Source organism: Diuraphis noxia, unplaced genomic scaffold (assembly GCF_037042655.1).
Source record: "Diuraphis noxia isolate RWA-SAM2 unplaced genomic scaffold, SU_Dnox_SAM2 contig0004, whole genome shotgun sequence".
NCBI lineage: Eukaryota > Metazoa > Arthropoda > Insecta > Hemiptera > Aphididae > Diuraphis > Diuraphis noxia.
The window spans coordinates 38,881,727-38,905,141 of record NW_028301714.1 but is presented as its reverse complement, the minus strand read 5'-3'; the positions used below and the strand labels follow the sequence as shown (position 1 = coordinate 38,905,141).

The 23,415-nt window shown below is 25.0% G+C and overlaps 1 protein-coding gene across 3 annotated transcripts in view; it reads left to right on the top strand.

Annotated features, from left to right (window-relative positions):
• Positions 1-23,415, top strand: part of LOC107163241 (uncharacterized) — a 147,858-nt gene that overhangs the window by 85,077 nt on the left and 39,366 nt on the right. The window contains exon 1 of one of the 3 annotated variants that reach the window (XM_089227130.1): positions 23,233-23,255. The exons of the other annotated variants lie outside the window; for them this stretch is intronic. The gene's annotated coding sequence lies outside the window, so the exon portion shown is untranslated. Of the gene's footprint in view, positions 1-23,232; positions 23,256-23,415 lie in introns of those variants that run through there. 3 annotated transcript variants of the gene reach the window in all.

Below are 23,415 nucleotides of genomic sequence, written 5' to 3'. Positions count from 1 at the left end.
TTAGATGTTTATTCATGATATTATGTTGTATTTTTATTTTTACCAATATTGAACCCCGAAAACTTCAAGTCAATAATGATTTTTATTTTAAGGTTGGGAGTTCTAAAACGTTATTCTTAGTAAATATATTTACTGTTAGAAACTACTACTATATAAAAACGTTTTTATGGCCGATCAGTTTGATTTTTACACACTACCGACTCATATATATTAGACTTACTTTGATTCAAAGCTTTGTGGAAAAACGTAAACAATTCCGCAAATAGAAGTAAAAAAAAAAATAATAATAATTACATTTCTAACAATCTCGATGGTAAATAAATATAATACCTACAGCAAGGCTATCATATTATATAAGAATGGTATACCTATATAATATTATATACTTTATATCTTGTTTATTTAATGATTCCTACATTCAATTTTAATATCAGTTTGTTATTTTTAAAAACTTGATAACATGTTTGTATACAATTAATTGTATTAAAGTTGATAGAAAATTGCATTTTTTTTCATGTAAGTGTACATAAAAAACATATTTATTTGTTGTACGTATTATGACAAAATTATTATGATTTATATTATCCGTGGAAAATAATTATTTTTAATACAAAGGCAATATTGTATTATTATATTTCATTTGAATTGTTTAAATGCTTGATGTTTATTTAAAAATTTTAAAAAAATAATATAAAAAATAAATAAATATTGTTAAAAATAATTATTAAGTAAATAATTAAGTAACCATAAAAAGTGTCATCAATGGTTGGCTTCTTTTAGCAAATTATTTTCCTGTGAATGTATTCTTAGCACATATTCTTATTGTATTAATGATACAGATTGTATATTACTTGTGGAAAAAAAAAAAATGTAGTACCTTATGTAAATTTGAATATTTTAAACGACTATTTACGTGTTTTCGATATATTTATTTACCTAAATCACATCTTTATTTATTTATTTATTTTTATTATCTATTAATAATAAAACGAGCATAGCTCAAGAATTATAATATATGAAAAGGAAATTATATAAACACAATATAGTTAATCAATAATTATAGTATATCTGTATATACAATACCCAGCAATAACATTAATCATGTACCTTATCAAAATAATGCGTGACATTAAGTAATTTTAAATTTTAATTGACTTTTAATAACCAGATGATAGTTATATAATTTACCAAATTAAATTGATTTGTTATATTTTTGGGGATTATTATAAGCAATTACTTCAAGATAATTAATTAATTTGCATGGTTACGTTTGACAAATATTTATAACTCACAAACATACATATTTCCAGTTAGTAATGTCTGTCTGTTAACACTAACATAACAAGGAAATTTCAAGACGACCTAAGTCATAAATCATTTGACAAAAATAAAACTGTATCGATTATCATTCTCTTAATTAAAATTTGTATTTTTCAACTAACCGAATAATTTTAAAAAAAATGTTCTTCTATTAATAAATTATTATAAAAATTTTAAATTGTACCATTTAGATTTATTCATATTTTTAATGGCAAACATATCAAAATACTAGTTAAAGAAGCCTTCAAAAATGAATTAAAATATCCACAAAAAATTGTATACCATGTATTTAATGTTTAAACTATTAATTTGCATACAGTGATTTTTCTCAAGCTATAATTAATTAGTATCACAGGTATTAGGCCAAAAATATTTTGCGATTAACTGTCAACAAAAAACAGGAACACGCAATCAATACATTTCATGGAACTAAATAGTAAGAAACGTCAAACCTTTACCATAACCCATAATTCAAAACAAAAACAAAAACAAAATTATAAATTTAACGATTTTGATCAAAATATTTGATTTTATCACCTAACCCTAAGTATAACATGGACCTAATTGATTCTAAAATAATTTAGAAGTATGTATTTTTAAAAAAAGCCTGAAATAAATACTCATCAAGTCTTACGAAGAAATCGTCCTTAAAATAAACACAAACAAACCAAAGTATAATTAATGTGTAATTTTTCAAATAAAACACTAACGGTAAAATATTATTGTAGGTATACACACTTTCATTATTTGTGCAAAGATTAATTTTTATAAATTTTTTTTTTTTTTTAGTATATTATATTAATTGGTGCAACTCTTATTACTCGTATTTAACAAAACGCCAATCTTAATTTTTTTTTAATATATGACACGTTTTCAAAAAATCTATTTATTTTTTGTAATAATGTTATTATGTACCATATTCATTCAATTAATTAATTTTATTTGTATGCAATTATTATTTTTGTTATCAGATATCACTACACTCGAAGACTTCCTCAATAAAATATTGTTCTTAATGTGGCCTTGTCTTAAAGTATTTACTAAAAATTCTGAATAGCATATTATATTTTAATAGGTACCTTGTATTTTAAAAAGAAAATAATAAATAATAATATTATACATTTTATGGATGTAAATTAAATATGAATTGGATTCAACTAAATTTTTTTCATAAACAAACATTTTTTTTCAAATTTTTAAAAATATTTACCTTTTAAATTATTCTTTTCATACTGTGAACCTCTATTTATGGCTTGGAATATCTTATTAAAGATAAAATATTTTCAGATTACAGTTACATACCACCTACCGGTATTGAAGCAAACATTTGTGGTAAGATATTAGAAAAACTCTCACAATACACATTCATTTCAACTTTAAATCACCTACAATAAGTCGTTGTGAAAAGAAAGTTCTGAATATAGGTTAGCCAACCTAATATCATATACTTTCACATGAATTTATACATAAACATACAATAATAAGCATTTATTTTTTTCCATAATAGGAATCCATATCCATTAGTATTGTCACCATAATACTATCATCACATATAACTCACCAAATTTTCAAATTTTACGTACAGAAAAATATATTTTACTTTAATTTTTAAAATAGTGGTTTGCATTAATTATTGAATTACAAACATTAGAGGTAAAATTATATCTACAGCTTCAAAAAAGATTTTTTGATATTTAAATTTTTGACCAAGCTATCAGCACATTAATTTTGTAATTCCTTTTTACACATTAAAATGCTAATAACTTGTTCCAAAATTAAAATATTAAGAAAAAACCTTACATGTGACCCTTTATAATATATTTACCTTTAAATTTAATGGTTTATTAATTTAATAAATAGTAAAAATAACAGAGTGAGCCTGAACATACAATCTAATATGTTGAGTGGTAGTAAGAGGTACATAGTATAGGTGGGTAAACTGTTTTATATATCATTAATATGTCTATTAACGAATATAAAAATAGCCTATTCGTATAATATTATACCATATAAAATATTGACTATTGTTAAGAAAATCTGTTTTGTTTTTAATTATTTAACATAATATGAATTTACGTTATTTCTAAAATTACGCATATTATGTGGATTTAATTTAATTAATAGAAAATTGTCTTGCATATGTATTTTAATTTGATACATTAAAAATATTCTATAAATAACTATTGTGTAATGAAAGCTTTAAAATGAAATGATTCGCATCATTATTATCTAATCATGCATAATACCAGTATAAATAACAAATTTCCTCTTAAGTGTTGAATTACAATGTATAGTATTTTACATAGGATGTTGTTATAGAAAATAGTACACATTACCGATATTCACTATGCTTTTATGTGATTTTACGAGCCAAATAGCATAATAAATAGCCTGCACCATTGGAAACGTATGGTAAGTCTAGTTTGTCGATTGCTGATAGTGGCTTTTAACGGTCGTTGTAACGACTAACGGATGCTTTGTATTCTTTACGGGTAGTTGAAAGTGTCAAACATAAATCAAACAAAATATGTTTCTAAATATAATGAAAAATAAGTGTTGCATGGTACTCGTATATGATAGATTTTTATATTTATATAATTTTATTTAATCTATGTATTTCATGAAGCCTTTTTTTTATTCTGTGTATCTTTATTTCAGATAAATATTTACCTATTATAATATTATTATATTAAGAGATTTTAATATATTTCATAAAATTTAACTTATTACCCTTTTGGATACCTACTACAAACAATTTTTATCTTATCACAATATTATTATTCTATTATATTTTCATTTATTTATATATATAAAAAAAAAATGCTGTTGTTGACACTTTTAGGGATTTTATTGCAAATTCCTATCTTACTTTTTATGCAAAATAAGTTTTAAAAAAAATATGTGAATAAAAGAATACCATAATATTTCGGTTTAATAATTTAAACCGCGTGGTATGTAATTAAAAGAGATATTTTATATAACGTCATTTAACTTGATAAATTGTTATCTTGTTATTATTATTAATTTTATTTTGAAAATTAAAAATATAGTATTGTTATTTGGTTTGAATTATCTAATAATAAATTTAGATGGTATTTCATAGTTTATTGATATTCCTCTTAAATGTTATGTTTCATTGTATACCCTCTAACATAATCTGAAATCGTCACTTGATTAATCACTAATCAATTACTTTTTATTTAAATATCTATCCTCAAACTTATTTTGTAAACTTAATATGTTTATTGGTCCACAGTCTAACATACAATTTAAAAATTTAAAACAAATAGTTTTGAAAATTTGTTCACGGTGAGCTTACTAAATTTATTAGAACATTTTTCATTTATTTTAAATTACGAATTGTGTAATATAATATTGTACCCCGATAATTCTATAGTAAATAATATTATTAATTATTGTCTAAGTTAAAATATAATATTAACACTATAATTAAGTTTATATGTGTATGACAATAATATACTTTTGTGTGTTTTTTTTTTTTTTAATCTGAAAGTTGAAAAATGTAAAAGACTATTGAATTATAAAAAAATGATTTGATGGTGTTCCTCTATTTTTAACATTAACAAATAATTATTGGTATTTTTTGAATTTTAATTTTCTATTTTAGGAAAATCGCAAAACCGTAGTAAGCCAAAAATGTGTGTTCAAAAAAAAAAAAAAAACGCAAAACAAAATATGTTGGTATATTATAATAATTGGCTCTGTTTTTCATTTTTGTAGATGATGCCATTGCACAGGGGTTCTTCAATAACTTATACGTAGGCAAATAATTTGGTGCCAAGTAGATCCCCAAAAGGAATTAACATAATAATATATTATACGTACATGTCGTACATATTGTTTTATTAAATTAAATTTATTAATGTAGTTAGTTAGATTGAGTAATTGTATAAATATAGTAATTTCTTTGCGTGTAACAATGTTTACATTAATACCCTAATTATATAAATTTAAAAAACCCTAAGCTTAAAAGGAATAAAACCATTATAAAAATACAAATAAACGGAATGCTATTTATTTTTATTTTTATAATTGGATAAAGGTACATATTCAGATAAGAATACATATTTTAATAAAATCAAATTTTAAGAAAATCTAACAGAAAAAAAAATTAATTAAATCATACAAACATTTCTAATAAATGTAATCACAAAAAATAAAAATAAAACGTAGTATGTATGTATAAGTCAATTTTTATTCAATTTACTATGTTATAAAAAAATGAACAAAAATAATTGATAAAAGTATAAATTATATATTATGTTATATTCTAATATATAATTTGTTACATCAATGATCGTTGCTACCTAGGGCTTTTATAATAATAAAAAAATATATATATTATTTACACAACAGTTTTAAATCATTAGTTTTATTATAATAAATTATCAATGTATTATAATATGTACAAATGTACATAATTATCTTATTAAAGAACATAATATGTTGTTATTTTATTCATAGATCATAGTTATAATATAGGTTATTACTAACTTCTTTAATTTATATTTTATTTTCAAAAATCACTATTAAGATGTGGTGGTACCTAATTATTTAAAACAGAAGTATTATTGATTAAAATAACTAATAATATAATATGAGATATCTTTCTATATTTCTATTTAAAAATGGTTCTGGGATGAAAAAATTCATGTATCTATATGCTATTTCAAAATTCAGTAGTTACAATACTTCTTTTTTATAGTTTTTATATTTTCTCTTTCATAACTATAACTACTTTTTCTGGCTAATAGTCGTAATTACAATATGATAATCAAAGCATAAACATATAATGTAAATTTTATATTAGGTATTATAATTTTTTAATCGACTAATTTAAAAAATGTTCTTAATAAATTATACTTAAAAATAACTCATATTAATCATAACTTATAAATAAAGATTTTCAAATTCCATAATAAAAAATTAAAAAATATGCTTTATATATATGTAAAAATTCTAACAGTTAGAAATGCTGTTTATTTTTAATTTAAACAAATTACAATAAGTAAATACAATTAATCATGAATGTAAAATAACATCAACAAAATGGCATTTTGAACAAGGTTATTTACTTATAAATCCAAAACAAATTTATTATTTTATTATTTTGAGCTATTAAATTAATATATCTCGACAAAAAGAGGCAGGCCTTTTTACAAAACGTAGAGATTTTTCGCAAAATAATTAACGTAGATGTCATATAAAACGTGTTTATTATTTTGGACTTTGAGCGTTGCGATGAATGACGTATCAGTTTTTGTGGTATTTTTTTTTTTTTTTTTTACTGAAAACACATTTTCTAATAGAAAAAAATGCTTTTATAATTTTCTTGGAAAGATTTCTCTAGTAGAAAATTCGTTCTAGTTTGTACTTTGGTGAATCAAAATTATAAATTGATTTATAGTTTGAATAACCAGTAAGATGTGCAAAAATTTAAACTGAAAAATATTACTAAGAACTTAGCTAAATACTTAGGTATGCCAGCAATTCTGTGATACACATATCATGACGTCAGCCGGCGCCCGGTAGCAACTATTATCACTACTAATTATTAGTATTTATTATTATTATCAGTTCAGTTTTTATAATAGTATTTTCATTATTCGGCCGATTAAAATCCTTGCCAACTGACGAAACATTATTGTGGAATCAATTAGGATTTATTCATTATTCCATGAATGCACAAATAAAACGAATTTTAGTATTGTTGCCATAGACTTATAGAAATAGATGAAACATTAAGTATGATAACGCATGCAAGTGGGTGGAGCTTGTTACAAGGATCGAACACAGAATTCTATACTAACTAGATATTATTGACATTGTTATTAATGAAAATCGCACGGGGACAACCGCCATTTTTTCGGTTGTCAAAACATTGGATGACATTCACAAAATGTATTAGGAATAAATGAAATTACATTTTTTTAAAGGTGAAACATAATAATAATGACAAAATTATCTATATAAAATATTTATTTATTTTAGTTACGAACAACAAGTCTAGAAATAATAAAATACAATACAACATCAATTAATATTTACCATAAATACATATATGGTATAGAATTCTATTTTCCAGCCGATTAGATGGTGGAACCTGGCTTCAACTAATGCCCAGAGTTACTTATCTAGTTACTATAGAAATCTGTGGGATCGAACGTTGAAAAAACGCAAAAATAATTTTGAATATTTAAATAATAATATCTATAATATGAATCCTAAATCTATTATTTATAGAAATTATGAACGATTGTAAAAATATTATTCATATACGTAGGCAATGTTATTACCATTAAATTTTAAATTTTTAGAACATAAAGAATACCTATTACCTAGTACCTACTCTATCACAGTATCACAAATAATTGTCTCATCATTTATAAAATGATAAAAGTGAACCTTCCATCTAATTGGCTGTCCTCGGAATAGTGCCATTTCTCTCACTTTTATGATAAAATTCTTGCTATCTCTCTTATCCGTTTAGCACGACCACGCCTCTTGGTCCTCGGAGCAAATGTACTGGCTATTTTTTTTAAGTCTATGATTATTGCTACCATACTTAAGCTTTTACACATGAATATTATTATTAAAATAATTATTTAGTTTCCGTTTATTATCAAAAATAGATTGTTTCAACTCAAAATCGTGTCCATGGTGTAGTTGGTGTACAATAATTTATTTTTGAATTCAAACTTATCACATTCATAATGGTTAGACGTAATAGTGGCCTATACTCATTGCCGAGGTACACTCTACTGTACACTACTGTACAACAAAGCTGTACCTAATTGGTGGATTTTTTTTAAATACAACTGTACATTATATTCTTATTTCATAGTGTAAACACTAAACATTGTATTACATTAAATTATAGAAATCAATAGCGTTGGAGTCAAGAGCATAGACGTGCATATTAATTAATATTCAATATGATCATAGTTTACATGTATTCTAATAATATTGTGTTAGGTACGAGGTACCCATCGACTTATACCTTTGTACCAAATATTATCTAAATCATGATATAAAGAACATAAAACAATTAAAATAAATGATCAATATGTTTTAAGAATGGTAAAAAATGTATTTACCTGGACTATTTACAAACGCCAATCTCTAAGATGATATAATATATGAGATAAATCAGGATTTTTGAGGTACCTATTGGTTTTAGATGTGAAATTCAGACTAATAGTTTTTGACTACAGCAGATATCCAACAGTTTTTGCTTTCAAATTTTTGTAATTTTTTATGTGACTTGTGAGGTTATAGTACCAACTGGATATCAAATGTACAAATATTTTTTGGTGTGTCTTAATACTAAATTGTCAATACTAAAAAAAAAATAATACCCTGATTTATTTTCAAACTACTATTTGATGATCGGTTTTAACGTTAATTTAGTGCCTATATTTGTCGTGGAAGAATAAAATAAGAATTTATGACAGTCATACTGGTCAAAACTAGTTCCGGTACCTATCCGTCATAGCCCATTGAATAAAAGAAAAACACTATTATACATATACTTTAATATTAAATAAGTCAATCAGAAACCATATCCAATAATTAGTTGGGATAAGTCATTTTATACATACATTTTCTTCGAAGAACATCATAAATGCTGAATCATAATAAACATTGTGAACATTTCTGCTACTCCCAAAATAAAATGAACATTTAAACAAAAAATCTAATTATAAGCTATATTATTTTCACGATGACATTATTATTTAAGCATCTGAAGAGCATCTAACATAGTACGTTGATATTGTTTTAAATTATTATCACAATCATAATAATATAATTAGAATAAAATTACATATATTTCAAAAATTAAAAAATTAAAAAATAAATAAAAGTTTTTCTTTAAGTTACTTAATTTTACTTAAAATATATGTTTATTCATAGGATCCAGATTATAGTTGTTTTAATTATTATAACGGTATTGAGGTACGACCATAGTGTTATAAATGCCTCGAAGTGTACGTCTCTGTATGATCCGTCAACCGCAATATGACTAATTTAAATTTACGCCAAGTCAAATTTATATTGTTACTGGCTAAAATTCTGGAAAATAATTGTTTTCAAAGTTGATAAAATCGTTTTCAAGGCTTTATAAAAATATAATATTCAAATAATGAGGAATTGTATTGGATTAAAAGTATTTTAAATAAAAACATGTATTAAACAACAACAAAAATAAGTAAAACAGCTTTTATGTTATAAAATGTATAACAATTTTATGAAATTCTATACCCACGAAATTTAATCAAATTATTGAGTTGATTTAAATCATTAAGATATGATTGCAATAATTAATTCCCGATAAGTATTTAAAATGTTATTAAAGTTTGTTACTGGTTCTTAATAATAATATACCTTTATCCCTTATAATTAATAATTTAACTAAACATTATTCCGAATCTTAATTGTATTTCAATGTAAAATTTAATAATATATTCCAATATTGAAATTTCATAGAATATATTATGTTGAAAATTGAATCGTATATTTCGTAATTCAATTTTACTCTAAATGGTATTGAGAAAATAATAAAGGAATTTTAAATTAATTTCCACACTATTTTATGAAATTAAAATAATAACACTATTATGTGGTACTTAAATTGGACAAGTTGGGTTTGTTAAGATAAGACACAGTTAAAATATTACTTTAAGAAAATTATCCACAACTTGTTGACTTTAAAGGGAAAAGAAAGTTTACTACTCAGCTTTAAACAATAATTATATAGCAATGAATTATTAATTTAATTCCATTTATTACTAAAGAAAATCAGAATGCATAAAAAAAACTCTAAAATAGATTTCTATTCAAAAATAATATCGTTAGAAAAAAATTGTTTTCTTTTCTTTGAAAATAATAAAATAAAATTATTTTTCTTGTTTTAGATAATTTTAAATAATCAATTTGGATACTTTACAAAGTATGAAATAATGTATATTTTCATTTGGATTAACGAAATAAGATATGTACCTATCTATTTTTCATTATTTTAATTTATTTAATTTAATTTATTTATGGTATTTATACCATTATCACATATACCGTATAATTTCAATCATGTATTATATTATGTTAAAATGTACTGTATGTAGGTACATTTTATATTACAATTACCAGTATTTATCATTGAAATAATAAATATTAACGCATTTTATATATTTAAATACATAAATGTTTTTACTTTAAGAATATTTGTCATCCTTAACCAAAATAAAATAATAAAACAAAGACTATTAATTTATTCACGACTAATTTTAAGATATTATATACATATTTACCTAAAAAAAAAATTCTGTATTGATAAATGTGTAAAACATTTTGTAAAACGTAATGTTTGTTGTTCTGGTTACAAAAAAAAAAAAGTATAATTATTACAATAGAATCAAACAAATAATATATTATTAAAAAAAATTGAATGTGTTTAATTATTACATATGTATACCTACAACTTACGTAACATTAAAACTTGAATTATTGTAATGTGTCAGTATTTGAGAAAACTGTATAGCTAAGTACCCTTTTTTCATTAGCTTTTAATATGTTTATTCAATTATCTTTTCAGATAAAAAGGACAACCCTTCCATGTCCAATAATACCATATAACCTAATGGTATATAGAACGATGGTTGACGCTGGGAGTTATTAAATTAGGTAAAAAAAAACAATAGTATACCTATTGTTTAAACCAAAATAGACATACATGTTTCTGTTTTAACAAGATAGGAAAAAAACATTTCGAAAAGAATTACAAAAAAAAATTTTTTAGTAGAAAATTTATTCTGAGAAAAAAACTTTGTTTTAAATTTTTGAATCCTATCGCTAATTTTACCTGATATTTTTTTTAAATCATTTATTTAAATTACAATTACTATTTAAATAGTTTTTTTTAATCACAATACCTGCCTTATAACTTAAATTGAACAAGTAAAAGTTTTGAAAATAATTGCAATAATTCCATCATGAAAAAAATTGTATAATTTAAATTTACTGTCTAAGTCTCTAAATACAAGAAGCTAAAAAAAAATTAATATTTGTTTTATAAGTATAACTATAGGTTAATTGAATAAAAATTAAAGTTTATTAAAAATCATTGATTTCCTTACCCAGTAGATTTAATTATATACAATTATATATTAATTATCTGAATAAATTCTAGGTAATAACTCTTGGAATATTGTGCTTTTCAGTACCTTTCAATAAATTAAGTAAATTAGATGATGATAATGACAATTATATCTTATTTGTATGATACTCCAGTGTATATTACTTAAAACATAAATGTTATGATTCAGTTTTATACATATTCTATAAACATTTTATTGAATGTTTCAATCTTTCGTTACTGCTTTTTAATCTGCAACAGTCTATAGACCTAAAATAAATACGAAAACAGCGTTGATTTTACTTTGACTGTACATATACACACAAACATAAATATATTATACAGCTGTATAAATCAACATCACAAATTACTGGCAACTCAAACCATTATTTTTTGTTCAAGATAATTTTGTTTCAAATCGTAAAAACATGTTTTAATATACATAAATAATGTTGTTACAAACGCTATGATTAGTTTAATAGAAAATACTGAGTGTTTTAAAATTATATCGTTAGAAAGTTGTTTAAAATAGATACTGTAATTCTAAAATTTTTAATTAATTAATTTCTTTTTTTTTTCAATAATTAACATCTGAATAAAAATCTATTGGAAAATGATTGTATTAATTGTTTAGAAGTGATATAAAAACTAGTGATTTTTTAATGTGAAGTATATTTTGACCTATACACAATTTACGATCAATTCTAAACGTAATATTACTGTTATATAAAAGCAAATATTATAAACTATACAAGTATTATACCTTGAAAATTTTGACATGAAAACTGTTTTGCAGGGTTGATATCTAATTTGAATTTCCCATAGAAGTTTTGAATACGGAAGTTCAATCGAGGTGAGAAGGACATGGGGTCGTCGTTGGGTTGGAGACTGATGGCAGGGAAGGCAAAGGGCACATTGGACAACTAGAAAAACCGCATTTTATTGGAGACCGAACAACCCCCGGGCACGTATATTATCCTACGGGCCATTTTTTCCCCCATGCTACTAGCACCGCAACAGATCTCATGTTTTTATCGGTTTCCTCTTTCGGCCGGCCGCCGATATCCTCAACCACTATGCGGTTACCTACCATTTGGCGATGCCGGATATAATCGAAATGAAATCCAACGGTATCCCCGTTATCAATCACGTCATTGCGATCGTCTTTCCTTTTTTTCTACGATTTTTATATTTATTTTTTTATACACACATGCACACCCGGCGCCTTTTTTATCAGTCACGGCAATCGTCTCGGTTGGCCGCGTTGCACATCCCATTTTTCTCTCGTAGCCCCAAGATCCGTGTGTCATTAGTTTTAAATTTCCTCCTCACGTCTGTATATATATAATATTATATATATGTGTCCCTTTTAACTTGCAACTTATATACGTGCTTGCACACACACACATACACAAACGCGTGCATAACTGCATATATTATATTATATATAGGTATATTGGAAACACTGTACGATTTCAATAAAACATCAGTTGTTACAGTGTCCTCTCGTACATCCAAAACAATAGATGGTATAGCAATATTATTTATATCAGTCTCAGTTTGTGTGCTTGGAATGTATTATAACTGACGACGCAAAAATTTCGAATACTCAAGTGTTTTTTAGTAATGAAATCCTCATTTCCTTTAAAGTGCATATATATATAAGTATGTGACCGTATGAATTGTGAGAGCCTTGCAGTGACTGTAAGACTTATACGTAGGCTTAGTGATATACAAGAAAACTATAGTTAAAAAAACATAATTTGGATTATTTGAAATATTCATTGGATAGAATATATTTAAATTTTAAAAAAACATTGACAGCAAACTTTACAAAAAAATTTAATCATTTACATGTTCATCTTTAGTTGAAAATTTAAGCTACCTTTATTTTAATTCACGGTTTTATATAGGTACTTATAGCTTCTCAAAAATATGAGTATAGTGATTGACAATCGTACATCATATTACAAAGCTTTTTTGTGAACATTTAATTTAATACACTGTTAGTTCGTTATATTTTCCATTAAATTAGTTGAATTAATGAGTTTTAAATTTGTATATATAATTGATCATCAACTTTTAATTATAGTAAATTGTTTTTTACATTATAGTCAAAGATATAGAAATGTAATACAGTTTTCAAAAATCATTACTTTTCTAAAAATAAAAATTACGGTCAATAACTTACAGAATACAATTTTACTGGTGCTAGTAAACATATTTTTAGTGAAGGATTTAATTCATATTGATAAATTAATTATAATTTGCATAAAATATTATGTATAGCATTTAATACAACATGAAATAAAATTAATTTACATATTATATTTAATATTCTGAAAACACATTTTAAATTTAGATTATTGTCTAGAATTTATTGGTTTTGAATATAATAGAATCCAACACTTAGCTTATTTAAAATATTATTGAATTATTTTTAAGGTGCTGTTAAACAACAACATTAAATATAATATGTATGTACATTAATTTCAAATAGATAGTGTCAAAAATTTTGTTTAAATATGACGCATTCCGTACAATGTGATATTCCGTGTAATTTTGATACATATTTGTATGATTCTAAAAATATGAATATTCAATTTAATAATACTCTTACTAATGATGGAAATAATAAATTGTATTAAATTATTTTTAAACCAAAATTTAGAGTAATAACTAACAATTAATAATATCAATTAATTATTTATATTAATTATTTACCCAAAATTCAATAATACCAACTAATATCATGGAAGCTATTTATCCATAAATGTATGTGTATATAATATTCATTAGCTATTGTGTCACTAAATGTATTTATTTTTCTTTCTAAACTTTAATAAAATAAAATATGTGATTACTCATTTCACAAAACCTCGCTCAGGGGCTTTTTGAACTTCGAAGAAACATTTTCATGATTAACGCCACAAGCTTTAAGTTTTTTGTTGTGATGATCCATGTTTAAATTTCATCCAATAAAGAATTGACATATAATGTTCTTTGGTACAATAAGTTGTTTTGAAATAAGAATAAAATTATACTTTAGACTTTAGTGAAATCAGTTGTCAGAATTCAGTGATCCGGTAATGAAATTTGTTATAATACTATCTTTTAAATATACTATAAAATATTTTAATGAATATCAGCTAATTTTATTGATAACTTAGCAAGGAAAAAAGTACAAACGTAATAATAAAAAACAAGATTTTATTTATAAAAATTATTTCAAATAAAAAAATATGATTAAAATAATGCAATTTTGTATTAACAGACATAATTAAATAAGTGACAGATCATACTAAATGGACTCTAAAATTAATACAAATGTATGCATAGCTTACTTATAGTATAGAAAATGTAAAATATAATTATATTTGATAATAAATTATGAAAAAACCCTTTGAAATTATTATTGTATATATATAATATTAAAATATTTATTTCAATTGCATATTTAGTTAAAGGAATAAAGGATACTTTAAAATAAAGTACTGACATTTAATGATATATTTATTTTTATGTTAAACATAGATGATGTGAGTAATATTAAAATGTTTGATTTGCATTTTATATTAATACAACTATTATACTAATTGTTGAATAAATTCACCATGACTTACTAAGTTGATAATTGTTTACGTATGGATCATGTTCAGTGGTTTTCTAACAAAATCTAACGTGATGGTGATTTAACTTGTCTATTTTTAAATAATATCTCACTTTATACCTATCTATAATCAATCGATGAATATAAACTTTTTTATACAACACTGGAAAAAATTATGGGGGTGACTTTATTTTTTTTTATATGTGTGTGTGTCTGGTGTAGTCCGTAAATTGTGTACATAATACGTGGTGTAAATGACATTTTTATGTTTGGATTTTAGAGCCTCTCTTTTTGATGGAGTGGTCAGTTGACGCGGAAAAAAACTACCCTGGTACCATAACACCTCCGCCGACCCGTGTTGTTTTCCCCGCAGTGGCGCTTAACCTCTCCTTTCATTTCCCAAATGGCCGAAAATGCGGATATATTTTTACACGCATCCGATTCACATTAAAACCATCGCTTTCATGCTGTATCTCCCGCCCCTATTCATCCCGTTGACCCTTCACCCGTTAAATCCACCGGTGACCGGGTATTATCATCATTCTCTTATCTTCGGGTTTGTTTCAAATAATATAGCATCCGTAAATCATGTGTGACTAACCACTGTCACCGCAACACCACCTTCCTCTGGGAAACAGGAATGTCTACTATTCGTTAGAGATTATATTGCATTGGGAATATTTTCTAAAACCTATATGCTACAATGAATGTATTAATGTCCACACACACGCATGCACAAATAAATTATAATAATTTATTATTTTGTTTACTGTAATACTCAAGCTGTAGTTTATCAGCCATATATAATAATAATTACAATTACAATAAAATGTAGACAACTTTTGAAATATTATTTAAATAGTGTAAAATAGTATATTTATAAATAAAATACTGATGTTAGTGACAAAATTATGTGAAGTATAAAAATTATTATGTTTTTAGTAAAGTAATTTTAATTTAACTATTAATTTTTTTTTTTATTATTATTGTACGTGCACTCAAAATTAAATAAATAATACATTTAGATCAATTAAACATGTAAATCGTGTTTGAAAATTCAATCTGTTTATTTATATAATAATATCATTAGGTATATTGTTTTCTAACTATGATATTATTTAACTTAAATATTGAAGAATAAAGAATATTAATGTACCTACCTATTTTTTATCATTGATGAAGAAATATAAAGTATTCTAAACATATTAAATTATGTTTCTTGTATCAATATTTATTTCATTCTAAGCTGATATTAATAATTATATACGTATATACTATATATAGCGTGATTACCTACGGTACCGTATCCTGAAGGGAATGTGTTTGAATTGCCAAAAGTCAACGATTAAAGATATGAAAGTAGATATAGCTGTTCGCAGAATGAAAAATATATAAATACGAACACACTTTCTTTAAAAATAAACAGCTGCACCCAATTATCACGTTTTGGAAATATCTCGGTTCTCGAAAATCGGACCTCAATAAACTGTAAGCCATTTAAAATAACTTGTCAAATGCTTTCAATTTCTTTCACGTGCATGTACCTACTAGATGCAATAAGCAATGTTACCATTTTATTATCACAATTTTCATGACTCAAGATACAACAGAATATATCATAATGAGCATAATATGATAAGTGCGTTTTGATGAAATAGTATTATTCATCCACGTAAATACATTTTTATCTATTGAATCTATTGAATGATATCAAATTTTGTACAGTAATCAGTAATACTGTTTCGCTTTTAAAACCAAACAGCATGTATATCGAAGTATACCATTAAAAAAATAATTTAACTTTGGAAAAATTCTAAAATGTTTTTTTTATTGATGATGAGGCTTCAAAAACAAGGTCATTAGCCTATGGTAGGTTTACATTGTTATATGGTTGGAAATTACATGATTATATTGTTTTAGTAGTTGTTACAGTTTTAAATATTTACAATACAGTTTGTTATCTAAAATGTTGTTTGATTAGAATTTGCTTGTTGCAGTTACAAGGATAATATGTTTCTGCATTCTACATTACTTGAATTTAAAATATTCTGTTATTATTCTGTGAAATAACTTGTTAATAAGGTATTGTGTTAAAAAATATACATAGTTTACTGTCTGTTTGATTTAGTTCAGTTGATAAAATTGCTCTGGCAAACAAAACCTGTTGTATATTAATAATATTATATATAAACAAAAACGAATGAAAAAATTATAATTTTGTTTAAAAGAGTGATAAGTGGCTATCAATTCAATATACAAATCATAGTAGAAATTTTAGTAATATATTTAAGAATATAAAGGAAAGTTATTATATGAATTTATAAATCTAAAGTTGAAGTTTTTGTTTTAAATGTATCAATTGTCTGAATAAATCACTGGCTATCTTTAAATAAATATAAACTGCGTGATCATGTGTGAAATAAAGATTTTTTTATGTTCCATAGATATGAACCGTATGACGGCAGATGTTTGAACAAGTATAAATATTGTATATATAACTATATTTTATATAATGCATTATATATACACTTTTCTGTTTGTATATAAATAGTTAAATACATTTTGAGAAAATTCTAACCAAAGCAAATCAGCTATAGAATAGGAAAAACATAATGCTGTCGTTTGCAAAAAAAAAAACTATATTTGGCTACTATAAAATTTTACAAATTAAGATTAACACAAGATATAATATAATATAGGGATAAAATATTGTAGAAAATATAATATTATACAATAAAACTAAATGAATTTTTTAGTAGTATAGCTATGCCTTATTATAGCCTTAATATAATAAACCAATCTGTTGTAAAAATGTATAAACAAATATTTTTATTCAACATAAAATAAAGACTTGTAACTCCAACGATGTGTAAGTAATTGTTTATTTGAGGTTGATAAATAGTCATAGAATTATTCAAACACAGCACTAGTGATATAATAATGTATGTTATGTATGTTAGTGAAAACTTGTTTTAATATCCTTAAGTAAAAATGATATTTTGTATCAAACATTTATTGCCAGTGTTATTACAGTCAAATTTAAACGCTAATCTAAAATCTAAATTATATTAGTAATACATTAATTCATATACATATAATTCATCACAAAAGCTTACATCTATCACGTTAAATTATATTACAAAATATATAGTACGTAAGTACAATTTTTTCTTGTAAAAAATAAAATCATTTCATTTCATTTCTTTTCGTAATTTCTAGATTCTGAGCGGAGCGAAGAATGTATTGATTTTACACTGATGTGTTTTTTTTTGTGTCTGTCATCACGTTATGGGGCAGTAAAAGTGTTTCGATTTTCGACTTCAGTTCCTCGTTCGATCAGAAATTGAATCTAGTTGGTACTTTGGGGGGGGGGGGGGTCAAAAGTAAAAAATTCTTAATATTTTTCTAAATAATCGAGATAAACAAACTAAAAATGTAGGGAAAAATAAGAAATTTTACGCACAATCAGTTTTCGACAAAATCGATTTTGGTTTTTGATGTAACTTGTTTTAATTTTAACAAAAAACGTAAAAATCACAAAAATTTGCAAATTATTTTAAGCTAGCAATTCATAAAAAATTTCACTTTTAAATTTAAGATTTGACGATTTAATACGAGATACCTAACAAGTTTGTCAATCTTTATCACAAAAAAAATGTCCACCTGAAATTAAAATTGAATTTTTATGAGCGTTTGAAATTTAAATTTTTGCAACATTCTACATTGGATTTTCACTAGATTTCTCATTTAGTGATTTTCTTATTTTGGTGTAACTCAAAAACAAAAGACCACAGATACTTGACATTTTCACTGAATGTTTTTATAGGCATTTTCTATATTTGATAAGATTTTCAAAATATTTTGATTTGTTATGAGCCGTTTACTAACCATTTTAATTTTTCAACTTTTTAATTTTATTTTTTCCATAAATATTAATACAAAATGTATTTGTTGGGTAGAAAAGCTTGAAATTTTAATACAAGGCTACTAATACGTTGTAACAATAGCAGTTGAAAAATATTAAAAATACATAGACCCGATTTTTTTTATAAGCATTTAAAGTTGAAATTTTGACAACATACGAAAAAATCACGAAAATTCGCAAATTCGCAAATTCATAAAAAAATTTCTTTTTAAATCTAAGATTTAAAAATGTTTAATACTCTATAATATATCCTAGACAGATAAACCATTTCCACTCAGAATCGTTTTTCGTATACAATGATATAATATCATTGGATTCAAATTTAATTCCATCCATTACAGTTACCCACTGGAAATCTACTGTACAGCAGAGCGACATCCACGACTTACCCGCATTTTATTCTTATATCTTATATATTTTGGTGTGCGGTGACACACGATTAACTTAATAATTTTATTAAACAATTCGTATTTATAATATAAAACACTAATCATACCAATATTTTTATTTTTATCAAACACAACTTAACAAATTATATTTGTATTAAAAGCGATTTTAAATGTGTAAAACATTTATTATCATTTTATTAGTTTTATGTAAACCATGCAAATTAAAAACGTGAAAAGGCTTAAGCAACAGTGGAACAATAATATTTAAACGTGAACTTCGTGTGAACAAACCATTCATTTTAAAAGTGTGGCATGCGGTTACTTCCACTTATTTTGAAAATACCTCTGAAAAATATACCATTGAATAAATTAAATACTGCGAAAATGCGAAAAAAAGCTTATTATCGAAGTCGTGTTCCCTGTAAAGTATGCAAGTACAATACGAGCGTACTAGTACATAAATATTTATTATTTAAATTTTATTTTATAAAGATTTTAAATTTAATTTAGTCAAAAATTAATATAGGTAATATTGTATATTATATCCATTTATTTAATAATAAATAAATATACATATTATTTAAATATTTAAGTTTGCTATGCAATATATAGTTTATTTGATTTGTAATATCAATGTAACATATTATTTTAGAAAATAGTATAATTTTCAATTGAATCGGTCATAAAATAAAACAAAGAATAATATTAATTAAAATAAGACACTAATCATTTTTAAAATATAATATAAATCTCTAGTTTTATAGAATGTATTCTTAGCCAAATACAGTAACATAAATAATACCTTTTCAGTATTAAAATACATTTCTTTGTATATCTTACATAGTTTTCATTAGTAAGTATAAAGTATATTAGAATATCAGATCAAAGACAACGTAGCATACAAATAGATAGAGAAGTACCCACTCATCGTATGTAGCGTCTATACAATAATGATAACGGAATAAAAATATGTACGTTCAGAGATTGTCAGTTTTAGACCATTAGTAATCAATTTCCCTGAAGCTAAAATCTATATTTTATGATATGTACAATACATACATCACCGTAGAAGATTCATAATATTCTTACACAAATCAATTTACGCTACTTACAAATGTGACGACTTTTTTTAGTTATCAAACAATCATAATATTTGAAATATACATTGTTTTCTAACTAAAATAATACCATATTTAGTGCTGTCATTTTTGTTTAAATTTTTATAAACATGTTTCTGTTACTACTGAATGACACAATATATTATTATTTTTAGTAAATATAGTGAAAGTGTTTTTTGGTAAAAAAAAAATCATTTATTTATTCCCTGAATATTCTTGAAGAAATTAGATAAAACGAAGAATGCACTCAAGTTACTAAAACGTTAAATACACAAAGGAATATGGATATTTCGATTAAATTGGATCTATTTACTAAAAGGAATTTATACTAGATGATTTATATAATAAGAAAATATGAACTGTACTTTTTATTAAGTCGGTATTTTCCATATCCATCTCCTAGTTTATCCTTAAATTATGATTCAACACGCTTGTGTTGTTTATAGTGAATATTTTAAAATGATTTATAACAGACTTTTTTTTGTCTGCCCAACTTGTCATGAAATACTTGTTGAAGTCATAATTATTATAAAGGCGTGAGTAGAAAATAAAAAATAAAAGTGAATACATTAATGTACGAAAGAAATGAAATCCTTTTAATCTTTACGGAAATATGTTTTTCCTCTCCTCTTTAGAAAAATGATTACATTATTCTCAGATTATTAATGGTTGGACGTATCAAAATACTCCCATCAGTAATGGTCTTATCATAATATATACTACAAGCATATACATTTAAGTTTCTTGTATTATCATAATATTGATACATAATTGATTAAGATAAACGGAATAATATGAAATAATTAACACTTTAATGGCAAAAATACAAATATGTATTAGACAGTGTTTGCATACAATGGTTATTAATTATTATGGTTATATACTTAGTAAATACAACAATTATTCAAAAGTGTTAGACATTTTCTGCGAAGTTAATAAACTAATATTTTAATTTTAGTTCTATCAATAGATACTAAATTATATCATCATTGATTTAATGACAATAGACATTTAACAACAATATGACACAATTATATGTTAATTATGTTCGAAGTGATTAGTGTTTAAGTTTATACTGTATTGCGTTAAATATATATATATATATAATCCATGTACAATTTCAAACATTCTATCAATATAAACAATTTAAATAGCATATAATAATATAATATAGAGGATTTAAAGACGTAAATCCCAATATTATTGTATGTAGTCCGATAAGTCTATACTGGTATTTATATTATAGTATATAAATAAATTCCAATTAATCCATTAGGTTTGCCGTTGCAGTCACGGTAAAAAATAAAAATTGACCAAAGCGACGTAAACGGAAAAAAAATAATATTCATAAAATAAATAAATATAAATATATATATATATATATATATATATATATATATGAAAAAAAACACCCTACGATCCAGATTTATACCACGACAGGTCTGCGCCCGGTGTGTATGTCATAATTTGTGTCTAATGTTCAATAAATTCCCGAAAACCCACACTGACGCTCGCACCAACAAGCTTGGTGAGGAGGGTAGGATGTGTGTGTGTGTGTGTGTGTGTGTGTTGGAAGGGGTGTGAAGTGAGGGGTCTCGCACACAGTAGGCAAAATGAATTGTTGGCCCCGCGAGAGCAGAGGGAACACCGCCACGCGTTATTGAAATAAGAGCGCTGGCATAATGGCGATCCCCAGGCGCGCGCGAGAATAAGGAAAAATTCCGTGGACGCGTACGGTGTAGTTGATAGGGATGGGAGTAGAATATAGCCGGTACACATAATATACCGTATAGGTATAAACCACGGCTCTGTGCGTACGTATATATATATAAATATAGATATAGATAATATATGGTATATACGATATACCTACCGCGCTCGGTCCTACTGCAGCAGCAACCCTAACCGTTCCACGCAACCGCTAGTTGAATAACTCCTGTGCGCGAACCGAACTGCACCACGTAGCGAGAGGTGGGATCGTGGTGGATGTAGCTCATGAAAAATCCCATTTGTTCTGCAAGTCCATTTCCCGAAATGAATATATATGGCGTCGCGAGCTGTTGTTATGTGCGCGTCTGCGTCTCCACATATATAGGTTCACGCGCGTGTTGCCGCACATGTACCACCCTCCGATGTAGCCTACACTCGGTTCGTCTGTGTATAGGATATCTAACCGATTCTTTCGTCACTAGAGGAATCCCGTTGCTGGTAGATTTAAATTCCTATACGTATTCTTTTAACAACCCTCCCCCCACCGAACACTATACCGTCACCCAGAAACTTACCGGATATCCGTTCGTTTCCGCCTTGCCGCCTTCTACCCTCCACCGTCCTGCAAGTAACGACTCATATATATTGCATACCATTTGCTGTCTCTGTGGTTACTAATATATAAACTGCACACATACATACATATACCAACTACATGCAAATGACACTGGCTCCGATGAGTACAGTCTGCGGATAACAACTACCAGTTGAATAATCGTGACTAGTGTTTTTTTGTTTTTTTTTTTTTTTTTGAACGAATTTCACCTTATTCAGTTCGTAACAAGATTTGTTACGAATGATTAATTTTTATTTCGTATACAGTAAGTTTAAGTACATTCTATATTATCAAGGTGTATAAGTATGCAAAACAAATTGAAGTTAAAATCAATTCAAAAACATAATTATAAATTATATTCTAAGATTAATAGTCTTGGCCAACGGATGAGCCCACCAGTGAGCCAAATATGATGTGAGTATGAGTGCCTATATGACTCCGAGTGATATTTGTTCGTTTCTAAATATTAGTGTGTATTTTCTTATGGACGTGATAGAACATAAAACATAATTATAATGATTTTATAAACTGAAAACTAATAGTCTTAAATACTTCCGTTTTATTTTATTTTTGG